The 16,869-nt window shown below is 35.5% G+C and overlaps 1 protein-coding gene across 3 annotated transcripts in view; it reads right to left on the reverse strand.

Annotated features, from left to right (window-relative positions):
- DYRK1A (dual specificity tyrosine phosphorylation regulated kinase 1A) overlaps positions 1–16,869 on the reverse strand; it is a 121,065-nt gene that overhangs the window by 67,763 nt on the left and 36,433 nt on the right. The gene's annotated exons all lie outside the window — the stretch shown is intronic.

Consider the following 16,869-nt stretch of genomic DNA (forward strand, 5'->3'; position numbering starts at 1 on the left):
TGTACAACTGTTACCTATTGCCCCACCCTAAAAATGTTCTCCTTTCCTTATTACTCTCTAGCTATTTAAATGCTATCTTATATTTAACCCCCAACACAAGTTCCTTGGGCTATCTTTTTATTTTGTTTCTCTGACTATTCTAATTAATTTCCCATGACCCTATCTTCATAAGCCCTAATGATTTCATGTGTCACCCTCCCACCCTCCTCCCCAATATCCCATCTTATAAATTCTTATGGGATTTCCTACATGGTCATATTTAATTTTATCTAACTTTGAATGTATTTACCACCCAGTTCTTAAGCTCCCTAAAAAAAAAAAAACCTGAGTTTTCTATTTCCTATAGAACATCCCATGTAATAGTATCCTATAAAGACTTGAAGAAAATAGTACAAGCAATAGTTAAAACATCTGACTTAAATTAGAAAGGTAGAAACAGCAAGAAGTATGCTGTAAGAACCTTATCTTCAAACTGAATAGAACATGAACAGGGGATTCATGCTTATGTTCCCATTTGATGTATTAGTAAATGGGCAGTACATGATAAATTCTACCCAAAAGCTTGTAGCACCAATTTATTGAAAACAAACGTGTATCTTAATAAAAGGTCAAAATCATGAGAAAAATCTAATATGTTACTTAATGCACTACAACCTTGGGGGTGGGGGGTATCGATTCAGTGAACAGTTTCAGAAAAGCCATACATAGTGCTGCTACCTGAGTTACATGTTAAAAGACAGAGTCAAAGTATTTCCCTTTTATGATACAAAGTATTTAATTAAAGATTTTATACAACTTAATATTCCTAATTTAATACACATATTTTTGTTACAAGTATTTAACAGAGCAATTAAATCCTTATTTCCACTTCTGTTCTAAAATCCGCCTGCCCGCAGTGAGTGGGAACTGCTGCAGATCATTAAACACTCATTTATCAATGTCTCTCACCAGGCAACACAATGCAGCAGAATAGCACTCAGAAACCATCCTGAACCCCAGCAACAGCGGCTAATTAGCATAGCCTACCACTAAACCGACACCATATGATTGGAACTGTTAGTCGGAATGCTGGCCAATCAAACTCAGTTATGCAAATAGCCTATTTTAGTTGCCAGGGTAAAGCGACTTCCAATTGTCCAATAGGAAAACAAGCAATAAACAAGAAATGAAATTGAGCTTTGTCACATTTCTAAGTTGCTGTTAACACTTTCAGGTTTAGAGGAAAATTAACAGCAGCTGGTAAAGGATTAGAATCATATTCCACATTCCGTGTGTGATGACACACACAGACTACAGATGAATGTAGTTATAATTTTAACTTTTTGCTATACAGATACATGAGTTTTCTAACAGAAGCTGCCATCCATTTCAACTTTTTTCTCCACCTACTCAAAAGTGTTATGTAAATGCCTTTCTATACATTCAAATAGATTCTCAAACATTATATTTAAAAGAAACCATACTAAAATCTTTATAAAAGACTAGATAAATGGTGAACAGAACACATGGCTCTCAAGCTTTTAACAGGTAAAAAAATAACATGTTTCTGCTCACACGTTAGATACTTTCAAAAATAATATCCTTGGACCAATATTATAAACATAGTCTATTCATATGAAAAATTAGTGATATATAAGACAGAAAAGTATCAACTCTCAGTACACACTAACAGCTACAAAGATATTTAGAGAACATCAGTGTTCTGACCATTTTAGTGTTTGAATTTCTTTAATCTCACATATTCAGAGAAATGCTTTGAAACATGTCAAGGAGACACCGTTCCCATTTGTGCCCTATAAGATACAATTTTATTTTAAAACAGATCAAGTTGTCCCACCAATTATCTCCTCCTAAGCGGAGTACAGATTCACACCAAACCATGGAAATGTTAGTGAATTTTAAATACATTTTTCATAGAATGTCTGTGGGTGGCTCCAGAGACTTCTAGCATTAGCAAAATAATAATGAACGGAGACACAGGGAAGGTTTCAAGCTCCAGATTCCAAGGGAACAGGAATCCTGCTGGTCCGATTTCTATTACCGCACTCTATCTGCTCTCTGTAAGAAAACGGAAAGCCACTTTTCCATCTTCTCTTAATAAATACTCCCTTCCCCCATCCACACTTGTCCACCACTAGTTTTATCTAACAGTCTTTCTAATCAGCTATTCTGGATGCAAACCATTAAAACCTAGATTTGAAAAGGCTTCTTAAAGACGAGAGAAGAAAATGAACTTTTAAAGCTGGAAAATCATCTAACACTTTCTTATTCCAAAAATTCTATACTTCTAGAGATGTAGTGTTAAAAGATAAAAATGCTATACATAAAAGCCAAAGTCTTCTCTAAATATCTTTTAATAGTATCAAACAATGTATCAGCCAGTATTCAAGAAGCCTCTGGGTTTCTGCCTTACTTGAAAATACATTTAAATATAAGCATTAAAGAAATAGGCTCAGAATCATTCCTCTAATATCTACAATACCTACTAATCAATGTTTAAGGAAAGTTCAAATTATTGTCTGACAGAAAGCATTAAATCCATTCTCTGACTCAATCTCTCTTACATCAGATTTGTGACATCATTTGGTGTTGATTCTGAACTACTAGAATCCTTATGAGCCTCAGGTAGCTCCCAAAGATTAAAAAGGCAAAGAAAATAAAATTTTTAGCCAAACTTATTCATACCACTAATTGTGTATCTTTAAAATTTTATTAGTTATCCTAAGTTTCAACCTTGTCTTATTTCTTTCCACACTGATAAAGCAATTCTAACTCAGTCTATTGTTCAATTTATAGCAATTAAATAGGGCATGTTCAATGTAAACAAGAACTATTTCCTGTTCCTCTTAAACACTCTACACATTATCACCAAATTTCCCAACCTAAAATGAAAACAAAAAACATTTTTTTAAATTAAAACCTTGGCATTCCAATTTTCTTTTGTGGCCAGGAGACACAAGGAAGCCCATCAGATGTGCCTGGTGACAGATGCTCTGGGATAAATCATCCTGAATTTATATGCTGTTTAGCTGACCACCAATTCTCTTTAAAGTCATATAAGCCACACATTGTGAGGTTTAGAGAACTACTTTCAGAAGAGGAAACGAAACATTTAAAATTCTTAAAAACTGTGTAATCACTAAAATATTCCTTACATAAAAATATTTTAGAATTTCTAGTAAATCAGTTTTGTCAGTAGACAATTGTTCACATTTCTTTAAACACATCATTCCAATTATATTTTCTCCCCTATTGTAAAAAGAAATATAGTTCAGGAAAACCAGTTCTTCTCACCCACAGTTACTGATGCTCAAGATACTCAAGGAAGCTTCCAAAAGTCCATGGAAAAAACAGAATTAAGGACAATGGAATTTTCCCAAGAACTTCTGAGGCACCCTTGCATAAACAGTCTCTGTCCTCTCAATGCATAAAGCTTGTTTTTATGCCAAGTAATATATCACGAAAGATTGCCTCAAAAAAAAAAGTGGGGGTAGAAGGGGACAAGTTAATGAAAATATATTTCCTTTTTAAATTTGAAGTTATCTAAGTTGCACAAGTCCAGGTAGACAACACATACGCATGTGCATGCTGCCAACATATTGTTTTACTGGACAGCTTTAACAAAATATAAAAGCTACGTAAGCATTTGGATGTCGAAATTAAAAGCAATACTAATACTTTTTTCCTATTTCTAAATCTGCCTACATAATTAAAAGTTAACTTGTTTCTTACATCTCAACATACACACACATATATATATATATATTTTAAATCTTGAACTGTTCTTTATTCTTGTGGAAACTAATATCTATTAAGAGAATGGTACCATCCTCTTACTCTTCCAAAAAAATCCCACCCACTTTAGTTCTCATTCAGTTATCACAGAAATATCGAAACTGACTGATCAAGGCTTTATTTACCTCAATGTTAATAAAATGAATAATATATTGCTAGAACAAAAATGGTCCTGTAAATTGACACTGGGATTGAAAATTCTTTTAATTTAATAAATTATTAAGAGGTTGATAAAATATATTAAGTTTCCTACTTCTTCAGTATCTTCATCTATACAAGCTTAAGTATTTTCTTGCCGTTTCCATAGCACATGAAAATAAGCAGGCAGATTTAACAAATTTAGGGGTACATTTGGTATGACTTTAAAAATAGACAAGATGAAACATTCACATTCAAGAGCCTTGCGTGGGAAGCAGCTAAACCCTAGGTAAGGAAAGTCTGCCCATCTGGTTCCTGTAGAGGTAATGGGCAAATTTTGTGAAGAGGTCAAAGACAACACCACCAATCATCTAAAGAGAACCCCAAACAAAAGATAAAATGCTAGAGATGTATGGGTGTTCGGTTTCTACAGAGCAACCTCTCACAAGTACTTTAAGTCGTAAACTACAATGAAGTTTTTACCAACAGAAGAAAGACCAACTTACAACACATAAGTTCTTATAACAAGTTATCAGAAGTCATCAGTAAATGGCAAAAAATAAAGATAGCCACTAATAAAGCAGCGCTTGGGGAAAAAAAATCCTTGAAGTCCAACAGTAAAAGAAGGAGCCAGTGCCACACATGCAGATTCTGCTCCATAAACTGAGGAAGAAGGCTGCTTCTCCAAGAATAAGTAAAAACACGCCACCACTGAGTCAATTTTGACTTACAGCAACCCTCTAGACTAGAGCCCTCGATAAAGCGGTTCCAGGTCAAGATGACAGGCTACCTATGTTTAATCACACTCACCATGCCATCCACTGAAATAAAAAATAGTAAAGAATAACAAAACAAAACCAATTAATTAAAACATGAACTTGTGTTCCCAGTCACTGCCATTGCTCTCTAAAGCTAACACAGTCCCTAGGCCGCCAAGCTCCAATTATAGAAGGGCGTGAGGAGGTGTGACATGCTACCCTGGCTCCTACAAAACAGAGTGCCTACAAAACACCTGGTGACAAAGCACCCAAGAAGCAGCTGGCAACAAAAGTCACTTGCAAGAGTGCACCCTCTAGTGAAGGGTGAGTAAACCTCATCATTACAGGCTTGGTATGATGGCACTTGGTGAAATTAGACATTATTAGAAGTCCGCCGAACTTCTCACTTGCAAACTTCCCTTCCAGCACCCGGTGCGGAAAAACTGCTCAGGACTTCAAAACTGATCTGCACTTCCAGAACGCAGCTTCTGGTGCTTTGCAGGAGGCAAGTGAGGTCCACCTGGTTGGACTTTTTAAAGACAATGACCAGTGTGCTATCCAACCCAAACATATAACAATCATGCCAAAAGACATCCAGCTAGCATGCAGCATGTGTGGTGAACGTGCTTCACAACTAATCCACTATGATGGGAAGCATTTCATTATTTAAAAAAAAAAAAAAGATTCTCTTCTTCCTGTTATTTGTAGCTCTGAACATTCGTTTTTTGTTTTTGTTTTTCCCATGGGGTCAAAAGGTACCTAAGTATATGTCCCCTTAGCAGGAGACAGAAATCAGGTGTGTTGGCAGTGTTTCCATTTTCATTTGTGTACAGATTTTCAATATAGTGGAGGGGCTTAAAGCATTAATGCAAGTCAAAATGTTTCAGAGAACACATTTCTGTAGTTCAACTTTATCATAATTATAAATAAACCTGCTAATTTTGGGGGGACTATTCCAGTATTTGGTTTTTCTAAAACAAGTAAACTGCTTATTGACAGCAACTAAATGGTGTTTGTATAGCATTTTTGTCCTACAGTAGCATTTTCTCATTCACTATACTTTCTAACTGCCGTATATAGTCATGTCTAAGCCGAGTTTTTCAGCACATTTTTAATGCAGTTTTGTTGTAAAATTAGGTGCCTCGGTTGATAGTCAGGTCGGCTTATACTCGAGTATATATGGTAAATTGTCCTACATGCAAGTACACGTTTTTAATGCTGTCTGTCTTCTGTGCTGTTCTTGTATGTTTGCTATTAAAATACATTAAACTATGGGAAGAGGGTGGAGGAAGACACATCTTTGGGCCAAAGATTCTGACAGCTTTGGGAATGAAAAAAGGCAAATAGGACCAAAGCACCAAAAAGTAAAAGAAAGTCAAACACCTAGAACTGAAAGCTGGTGCCAGGACCCAAACAGCAACAGCAGGTACCGTTCTAGGTGGGAGGGAAAACCGGAATGGAAGGAAGGACAGAGGTCAGCCCTGTGCACTGAAGAGCTCTCTACTGCCTGGTCTTTATCCCCTGAATGCTCTACCATAGCAACTACTACTTCTGCACTATTGCAGTCAACAGCCTGGGCCAGGAGAGCCACAGATGTTCAGCACCACCCAATCCCCAAAGAAAGACCTAGAGCAGAGGTAAAGGCCCCTGCCCATAGAAGAATACAAGTATCCCTCACTGCCAGGACTCCAGCTCACATTCACAGAACTAAAACTGTTATCAGTCTACACACCTAGCCCACAAATGCTTAATCTGCCCTGAGCCCTCTTCACTTGGTAGGAAAGTTGATGGTGATAGAGGAAACTGTGGTTCTTGGGTTGTGCTACGAAGAGTTCACAGGTATTTATTATTAAAATAACACAAAGCAGGGTCAAGTGTGAACCAAAGAGGACATGTGTCACAAATAAGACACTTAAATTTTGCATTTGAGATGTGGAGGAGAAAAAAATTTCAAATCATTACATCACACTTTGAAATCCAGCAATATGTGACAGTACATATCAATCCCAGTTTTAACATTTGTCCCATTAATGGAACAAATTTAGTGACATTGCATTTTAACTCTCATCTTCGGGGGTCCTAATTCACAGGCAGAATAACTTTCTGTTTTCAATGTGCAGGATAACTTCTAGACAAAAGCATGGAACTCAATTCCTGTTAAGAATGAAAGTGTAAGTTTTTCATAGCTGTATACAATATAAAAGTAATTGGCTGGTAAGCAACGGCTCTAGGGCAGAAACAGATATAAAGGGTCTAAAGCCCTCCTTCTACTCAAGGGGAAATCAAGAGGTATGAAGTATATGGGGGTCAAGAAAGTAAGGTTTAAATCAATTATATAAAATTTTAATAATCACAACAAAAGTTATAAGAGATAACAGCAAGAAAAAGGAGACATGGAGAGGTATTTGGCTCCATCTACAAGGCCAGTCAATCCATTTTTAAAATGATTACTGAAAAAGCTATAGTGATAAAAGTAGTCAAGAAAAGAATTAAAAGTCGTTAAGTATTCAACGAAGCTACCAGTGAAAGCAGGAATGAGGAAAGTGGGGAAAGGTGCTTAATGAAATTTCATTAATATTTGCATGTACACTGGTGTTTCATGCTTACTAAGAAGAAAAATATCGTTGTGAATACAATGTGTCCCTCAGCATGGCCTGAAAAACTGCTGCTAGTACTGGGAGTGGGAAAAGGCTGGCCGCAACCACGACCAAGCTACAGCAACAGCACCCTCTCAACAATCTTTTTTTAAGTTTTTGTGACTTTATATAAAGCAGATCTAAGTTTGTATCAACAATGTAAATATTTACATTTTGAAGTATCTGCTATTTGAATACTTGATTCTATGTATTAATTTGTGATGGTTTTATAGAATCAGACATTAACTTATTTATGTTTCTGCCCAGTACAGATCTAGTCAATAATAAGGGTTGCAAAATTTTATTAAAAACCACTTAAATAAAGGCTAAAACTATTTGTGTTTGCTTCGGCAGCACATACACTAAAGAAGAAACTATTCGACAGCCTTAAAAACTTCAAACATTGCCATCTAGTAAGATTCCAAACCATAGCGAACCTCTTTGGACAGGGTAGAACCAACTGCCTTTCTGGGTTCCTAAAAGTTGAAGTCTATACAGGAGCAGAAAGCTTTACCTTTTTCCCTGGGAGCGGCTGGTGGTTTTGAACTGTGGTTAGCAGCCCAATCTGTACTCAGTACACCACCAAGGCTCTTAACTAAATAGCCTTAGGAAGAAGTAAAATCACATGAGTTAATCTACACCATGCGAAGCTTTAGCTGTTTATACCACGTTTCTGAGTTCGGAATTGCCTTTTCAAAAATCTAATTTGTTACGTTGAGCAGAAACTTATTTAAAGAAAACTAGTTAAACAATGGCCAGGTCTACCCATTTTCTCAAACTACAAAAACTTCCATGGAAAATATTCACACTTCAATCTACAATTCAAATCACTTCACTGTCAATAAAATAACACACCGCCTTCACAATTTGTATTTGCTTGTTCAAGAACACATGTTCTTTGTCAAGGCAATGATTACTTCCACAGACTTTCTAGAAAAAAAAGGATGCCTGATAAGCTTATTGTATCTTAACAAAACTAGAGTAAATTGTTTCTAAAGTCCTTGGGAATTCCTTCAAAGAGGGAAATATATTACACAAAGTATACATCAACAGATTATTAATGGGTTCATTCTCATATCTGAGAAGCTATTACGTGCTAGGCACTACACTAATAAATAAGACCCGGTCCCTACATATAAAAACTGATAGAGATTATGAACAAAATCAAAAGGTAACAAATTGGAAACATAAATGCAATGATGCTACTAAAGTGGGGGGGGGGGGGGCTCCAGTGTCATATTGGTAGGCTTGCAGCCTACCTCCATCCTTTACCAGTTTTGTGACCTGGGGCAATTGCTCACTACATTAATCAAGGTACCTAGTGCACAGTTATCAAGTGTGAGTAATACCTGCCAAGTGACTTGAATGGTCGTTGGCAATGTAGCAAGTGTTCAATGAAGAACTCCAAACGAATTAATTTTTTTAAACACAAAACACCAAGAGAAGTATCAGGCAAAACACTACAAGACAATTCACAGAAGAACATCGGTAACAACTGTTTAATATCTTCGGTCTCACTAATAGACCAACAAATGTGAATTAATATGGTCAGTTATGCTTGGTCTATCTAATTGACCAACATTTTTTAAACTCAGGATATGTGAAAATTCTGATGTGTACCTGGGTAGAAACACATATTTTAGTTTACAAAAGTATTAGAATCTATGTATAGAAAACCTTTAAAATGCATATATCCTTTAGCCCAGCTTCTAGAACATGGATCCAAGGCACTAAATCAAAGATAAGCATAAAGTTTTTGCTATAATAATGTTCACATAGCTATAATTTATAAACTAGCAAAAAATAAAGTATGGATTAAAAATTAATACAATATGTAGAATATGAATTAGCCATTAAAAATCATGTTAGAAGAGAATATTAAAGAGGGGGAAGTGTTTAAATTAAAAGAGTAGACTATAGAAAATCTAAATAAAATATGACCCTAATTGTATTTTGTAAGTATGGTGTGAATGAGACAAAGGCATACACAGTAAAAAGTGAAACACCAAAAATTTATGACAATATTTCTCTGAATATTAAGACTACTGGTACTTTTTATTTTCTTCACTACACTCTTCTATCAGAGCTTGTTTTTAATTAAAAATACATGCAAACTAAAATGCAGTGGTAATAGCTACCAATACAAAAACGAAACTCACTACCATCAAGTCAATTCTGATTCACAGTGGCCCTATGGAACAAGGCAGAACTGCCCCTTTGAGTTCCTGAGACTGGAACTCTTCAACAGAAGAAAGACCCATCTTTCTCCCTCAGAGCAGGCTGTGCATTCAAACTGTTGACCTTGCAGTCTGCAGCCCAACTTGTAACCACTATGCCACTGGAGCTCCTTATAATAGCTACACAACTGTATATATTAACCATAGCTCAAACTTATTTATCAAATGGGTGAGTTTATGAAAGGAGACAAAGTTTCCGGTATTTTCCCACAATAAATCTGCATAATTCCAACAAAACTTTCTACTATTATATTCATGTACAAATGGATACTCTACAATCATTTTAAATGCATCAATATTTTAAAATGAAACCAACTTTTCAACCAAGTGCTCAGAGCCGAAGTCACATTCTTTCCCCATCTGCCCAATTCTTGCAAATCCTTTCTGAAGGATTCCACCAGAGCCCAAATCATCCAGCACAAAGGTGGTAAATAAGGATAAAAATGGAAAATAGTATTTTCAATATCTAATATTCAAAACCTATTTTCAATACAGCTTTAAAATATATAATTAGAGAAAAACTTAAACTTCATTTTAAATACTGTAAACACACTCTGCTGTTAACCAAAGATTGGCAGTTTTGAGTCCAACCCATAGACGCATCTGAACAAAGGCCTGGCAATCTACGTCAAACAGACAGTTCCTGAATATTAAATAGTTTAAAAATCAAGAAGGGTGTGCATCAGAGTGGTACCACCTCACCATACTTATTCAATCTGTATGCTGAGCAAATAATCAGAGGAGCTGGGTTACACAAAGAACAAGGTGTCAAGATTAGAGGAAAGCTTGAGAACTGCGCTGTGCAGATGATACAATTTTGCTTGCTGAAAGTGAGAAGGGCCTGAAGCACTTGATGAAATCAAGATTGCAGCCTTCAATATGGATTATCTCAATGAAATGAAAAAAATCTCAACACTGGACCAATAGGAAATATCAATGGTTACCAGAGAAAAGATGAAAGTTGTCAAGGATTTCAGTTTGCTTGAATCCACAATTACTGCTCATGGAACCGGTAGTCAAGAGATCAGAGGACACATGGCACTGGGTAAATAAACTGCACAAGGCCTCTTTAAAGTCTTGAAGAGCAAGGATGTCCCTTTGAGGATTTAATTGGGCGTTATCCAAGTCATGCTATTTTCCATTGCCTCGTATGAAAGTGAAAGTTGGACACAGAACATGGAAGACTGGAGAAAAATAGATGCATCTGAATTATGGTGCTGGCAAGGAATACTGAAAGTACCATTGATCGCCAAAAGAGCAACCAAATGTGTCTTGGAAAAAGCACTGCAAAGCATGATCCTTAGAAGTAAAGTTTGTTGTCTTTGTTAAATGTTTCATTTTCTTTGGTAACTTTTATAACTTTTGGTCTCTACTGATAACATATCCAGTCTTCGGAGAGGCGGAGGCTGTTGGTTTTGAACTGCTGATCTTGCTGTTAGCACCGCAACGTGCAATCCATTATGCCACCATGTATGGTAAAGTAGCAGAGTAGCAAATAAAAAAAGACAGCCTCCAACTACGAATTAACACAGTACCTGCCAACACAGTACTTCACAACATAACAATTGTGCGGATGGTGCAGGGTCAAACAGTGTTCAGATGAGTCTTACCTAACCTGACAGCAATAACAATAACAAGAGTATGTTGCAAAAATGTAATTGTGATGGCTAATTTTAAGTGACAAGTGAGTTTCAGTTATTTGGTAAAACACAAGTTTAACTGCTGCTAGGAAATAGTTTTATGTGATTGAACTACTCAGCCTTAAAAAAAAAAAATCCTAAAAATCTATCAGAGAAGTTCTACTCTGATAACACATCACATCACCAAGAATTAGAATCAACAGCACGACAAGCAGTTTGTAAGTCTGGTAAGTCAGGTAAAACAAGTAAGTCCTACAACATTAATATGTATTTTCAAAAGTCATCCATTTCTTAAACGGAGAAATTTAAGAAAATCAAAGCTCCATGCCTGCAAAAACAGTATGGTATCAATTAAGGGTAGACAATAAAACAAACATTACACAACACTGCTCGACATCATAAGGGATTGTCACAGTATGATTACTGCTCAATTGAGATTTAAGTGCTTATTATTTTTGTTTTGGCTACCTGAATACTAAGACCTTTATTCCACACCCTAAATCTGTCCTGTTTTTTCCCCCTTACTTTCTTTTTATTATGTGCGGGTGGTAGTAGAGACAAGGCCTATTAATTGCTTCCCCTACTTAGGAACAACGCTGAAATTTACCTCATGGTTGGTTTACATATCCCTTTACTTGTATACCCTTAGCAAGCACCTGAGTTGACGTACTGCTGACCCTTAAACAACATGGAATTGGACTGTGCAGGTCCACTGAAGTGCAAACTCTGTGTGATGTGCTGAGCATATACTCATGACCAGTAGCCTGGTGACTAGTGGGTAGGAGGCTGCTGGTGGGGAAGTCTTCGAAGTAATGTCTTGGGGTTCTCACACATTTTCAGCCCATTTAGTACAATACCAGAAAACGTGAACACCACCATAGGGCTTTACATGTAGTACCACAGGTGATTGTGGAAGTGCCAAGAAGCTGGTAAAAGTAATATTACAAGGAAAGATTGACTTGCTTGATATGTATTATATATACAAGGGTCTGCAAACTAGCTATTCACAATTTTTTTAAAGCATCTATCCAGTATAAGGATCATTGTAAAAAAGTTTTTTTAAAGGAGATTCATAAAGCTGTCATTGCAGCTAAAACTTGCAGGGACAAAAAACCTTGTGTTTTTTGGCAAATACTTCTATCACGTATTGAAAGTGTTGCATTTGTGTCCGTAAAATAATACATGAACATACAAAGCATGTGTTTATGTTATCAGTAAGTTTTCCAATCAACAGTGGGCTATTAAAAGTTACACAGATTTTTGAGTGCCTATGGGGTTAGTTCCTCTAAGTGCCAAAATTTTCAACAGTCAACTGCAACATCCTTTTGATTATAACACTCTGACAGAATAGGGCTGCCCTGTCGGGATGTCCCACTGGGCTTGCCAGGTCATTCTCTTCCCTGGAGCAAATACCAGGTCTTTGATTATGGAGAATCCTGCCGTGACTTGTGGATTCAAATCGCTGACCCTGCAGTTAACAGCTAAGAACTACACCACTGCACCACCAGGGCACCTTAACTTCCATCTACGCTTCTCAATAACCACTTTTTTAAATTTTACTTGTACTTATTTTACTTGTATACGTTGTATTCGTGTATTCATGACAGAATATTACCATTATAAAGTCACCCTCATGTATAGCGCCATCCTAAACCAAAGCCAAGCTCTGCCATCAAGTCATTGTTCACACATAGCCAGCCGGTAGTAGAGAGGACAAATGCTTACAATTTCAAGACTGTAAATCTCTGTAGGAGCAGACAGCGTCTTATTCTCCCGAGGACTATATGGTGATTTAAACCTCCAATCTCTCAGCTAGCAGTCCCATATTTAACCCCTTGTGCCACCAGGGTTCCTTCTCAATCGTCATTGAATACACTTTCTGCAATGTGTATTTCATGCCCACTCTCCTATCAACATCCCTCCAGTCTTTTTGGTGGCTTGTTCTCCAGTAGATTCCATAATGTAGAATATTCCCCAAACTCGTGTTTACTGCATTCTATCTTGTCTTTATAGCTGAAAGTTACATTATGGATATAACACTCCTGATTCTCATAAACTGAGTATATCACATGTTAGTTACTTCATTGCTTCTGACATAAATCACCATAGTCAAAATCTACTGATAATATAGTATTCCTCCCCTTAATCATGCCTCCTTTTGTCTCTTTTTCCTGCATGCCCAAAGAATTGCCTTCAGATTCCAGTTAATTTTAAACAGAATGTGACTATATGCTACTCATTTCAGTAGACTATCCAAATACACAACATGCCCTTTTCAAATGCAGTGGGCAAATCTATTATTTTATTAATTTTTACAATCTTCTTGAGTTATTATTATATTATTCCAATTTTCTTTCTTTGACTCTTATTTAGGGTCTCTTATTATTTGTTGAAACATCTTTTCCTATCTGTAATAATTTCACTTTCACTAGAATAGTTGTTTACTTTTTAAAATCCTTTTGGTTTAATTTTCTTTCCTCCTATTTATCTTCTTCATTTGCCCTGTGAAGAGATTTTTTTAAATATGATACGTAATGCTGACAAAGGTTTGTTAAAAGAGACACTGTGTATTACTAGTGCCTACAAACGTACAAATTACAAGATAACAAAAATTTTTTTAAGTTAAAAACAAAAACATTGCCACTGAGTCTACTGCAACTCATGGCAATCCCTTATTAGCTTTCTAAAAAGTTGTATCAGGACTTTAAAATTTTTCAAACTCTATGAACCAATAATTAACAATCCTACCAGTCAAATGTAAGAAATAATTTAATAATATTAATAAAAATAATATTATAGCCATATAATATAGACAACTTATGCAATGTTAATAACTTTAAAAAACATTTTTTAAAAATGTAATGTCCAGAAATAAAAGATAACGAGAGTAAATGAAATACAGTGAAATAATCTCAAATCAGTACAATTTAATATTATTTTTATAGTCTTTACTAATCAGTGATAATTATCCTCTTAATGCTCTGGACATGCTCAAAGTTCAAAGTGACAGATTACTATTTCACATAAACTTTTGATGACAGGGGAAAGGTTTATGATATAGCGTTAGCAATTTTTATAGACAAAGAATATAGAACAGATTTCAGAATTACCTCATTAATCAAATATGGTAATAGAAAACTTTCCAAAAATTGGAAGGGACTGTGTGTCACAGTGCAGTTAGTTGAACTCTGGATGTTTCCTATTTTTCTCTATTTTACCTAAATTTCTGAAATTTTTGCAATGATTATCTATTAGTTAATAACAAAGTGAAAAAGTAAAGACCTGGGGACAAATATATCCACTGATTTATCATATACCAAAGGAAGTCTCAATGACTTAATCCGAGCAAACTTGGAATGCTCGCAGCTGAATGAAAGCTGGACAAGCATATATAGATGTGTCTTAAAAAAAGGTCAGATACCCAGGAGCTAATGAACAGCAATTCCGAAATTGGTGTTATGTATCAGATTATTCAAATGTATACATTTTTGTTCTAATATGCTGTATACAGGTAGGCATATCTACAATGAATATGGCACATTCCTGTGATCACTAACTAATACATGAAACTTTTGCCAAAAGAAATTCACATTCTAAAATCAATTAGAGAAACTGAAGTTAGAATACTGCCATGTCAAATGGCTTAAATTAAGCCCTGTAATTCTTACATATAAAAATTATGGCTAAAATTAAATGAACACATCTACAAAATGCAAAACAAATTTCTAAGGTTATTCATCTTCCTCCCACAAAAGCTATAGTTCTGTCTCATCTGAAACTATTCCAAAATTTTAATACTAGTATTATCACTATTTTTTAATGAACAAAACTATTTTGCTTATTAAAAAAGTCTATTTTAACAAAATAAAATAGTATCAACTGTGTCTCGTACATCCTTTCCCAAATAATGTACAAGGAGATGTGAGTAAGTATAAATCAAAACAAAAGAGAGAAGTCTCTGAATCAAGTAAATTGAATAAATGCTTGGTTAAGCAGGTTTCTTCATACAAGAGTCTTTATGTGCATAGTTACCTCTACGGCAGTAAATATTTTCTATATTTTCTTGCGAAAGTAAGTGATTTTACATCCTCAACAAAGTGAATTTGGTTACCACATGATTCAAAGGGCAAATAGGGGCTCCTAGGTGTCCAGAATGCCAGTACACTTGTACTAGGAATAAACGGGAGAGAGAACAGATATGTGCAGCAGTGCAATCTAGCAAGCAGTTACCTAAGTCTAGAAACCTGGGAGAGAAGGCACGGACAAAACCACAGGCACTGATACCTACAGCATTAAATGCTCTGTCAAAATCTATTCTTGAAAGTTTGGGTTTTTTAAAGTTTCATCTGTCAATGCCTATTTTCATTGTTTTTCTCTAACATCTCTAAAATCAATGAGCTGGTAGGAGAGTGAGAGTCAGGAGTACATCCAAGGAGGGTAACAAGTCAGTACCCTGAATAATACCTGGGAAAAACTAAAGCTTTCAAATTTCTGTATTCATTCCATCAACTGAAGTATAATAAATATGGTATAAGACCTAATGCCTCCACTAATAATTATGAAAACTGTTAAGTAATTTTAACATAACATTAACTTCCAAATTCTTAAAATAGGAAGTGTACCAACAGCTATTACATAAATTTAAGGGAGTGCTGTATCTTCTAAACAATGCAAAGTCAACCAGAAAGGCTGGATTGTGTTGTAAATCTAGTCTTTGTAAAATTTTTATGTTCTAACAGTCATAAAATTAACCCAATAGCATTTATAAACTGAATCTATGCATTTAATTCTCATGCGGCCATAAATCTTTCCAGAAAAATGGATAATTTTAGAGCCCTTCCTATTTTATGAGGTCAAAGCAAAATATCAAACTTTGCCACCTCAAAATTTCCTCAGGGAAAGTATCTAAGATCCATACTATCCATGGATAAACTATGGGATAACCCCAAATTATTTTGTTCTTCAACTGACCTCAATTGAAAGTAAGCATCTACTTGGAATTGGCAATGCACAGTACAGTGCCCAAGGAGCTAACCAGAAGCTGAAAATACAGAGAAACTCCTTCCTGAACCAAAAGGTCAAACTTATATTTTCAGCAAAAATTTTTCGGAGAATTCTACAATTTTCCATAAGTTCTGTCTCTAACCAGATTGATTTCTCTAATGATGGATGATATTTGGTCGTGGCATGAGGTTGACGGTAACAAGCCCTCAGGCAGACTGAGTGGACGGTGCACCTCTACTCCATACAGACAAGTATATAGGTACACACGTCTGTGTGCATGTGGAAAGGAGCCACACAAAGTCGGGAGATTCTTATAGATGGCTAAAACCTCATGAAGATAAAATATGTTCTATAATTCAATTTATAAATATATTAAAAGCCATTTTCTCCATATAAAATGGTACACCCAAAACATTCTATTTTAAAATTCTACTTTAAAGTAAAATATAACATGTTCCTAAGAGAATCATAGACCACCCAAAACGAAAACCAATCACAAAATCTTTAACAGCTACGCCAACCATTATATCTAGATACCTATTCAAGATTTACGCACTTTCTCTTCCAGTCAACAGCCACATTTTAAAACACTAGTTTATAAATTAAATAAGGCAATCTCATAGAATCTCTCTCTATATATAAAATCACTTGGTTAATCTAA

Source organism: Tenrec ecaudatus, chromosome 2, assembly GCF_050624435.1.
Source record: "Tenrec ecaudatus isolate mTenEca1 chromosome 2, mTenEca1.hap1, whole genome shotgun sequence".
Taxonomy (NCBI): Eukaryota; Metazoa; Chordata; class Mammalia; order Afrosoricida; family Tenrecidae; genus Tenrec; species Tenrec ecaudatus.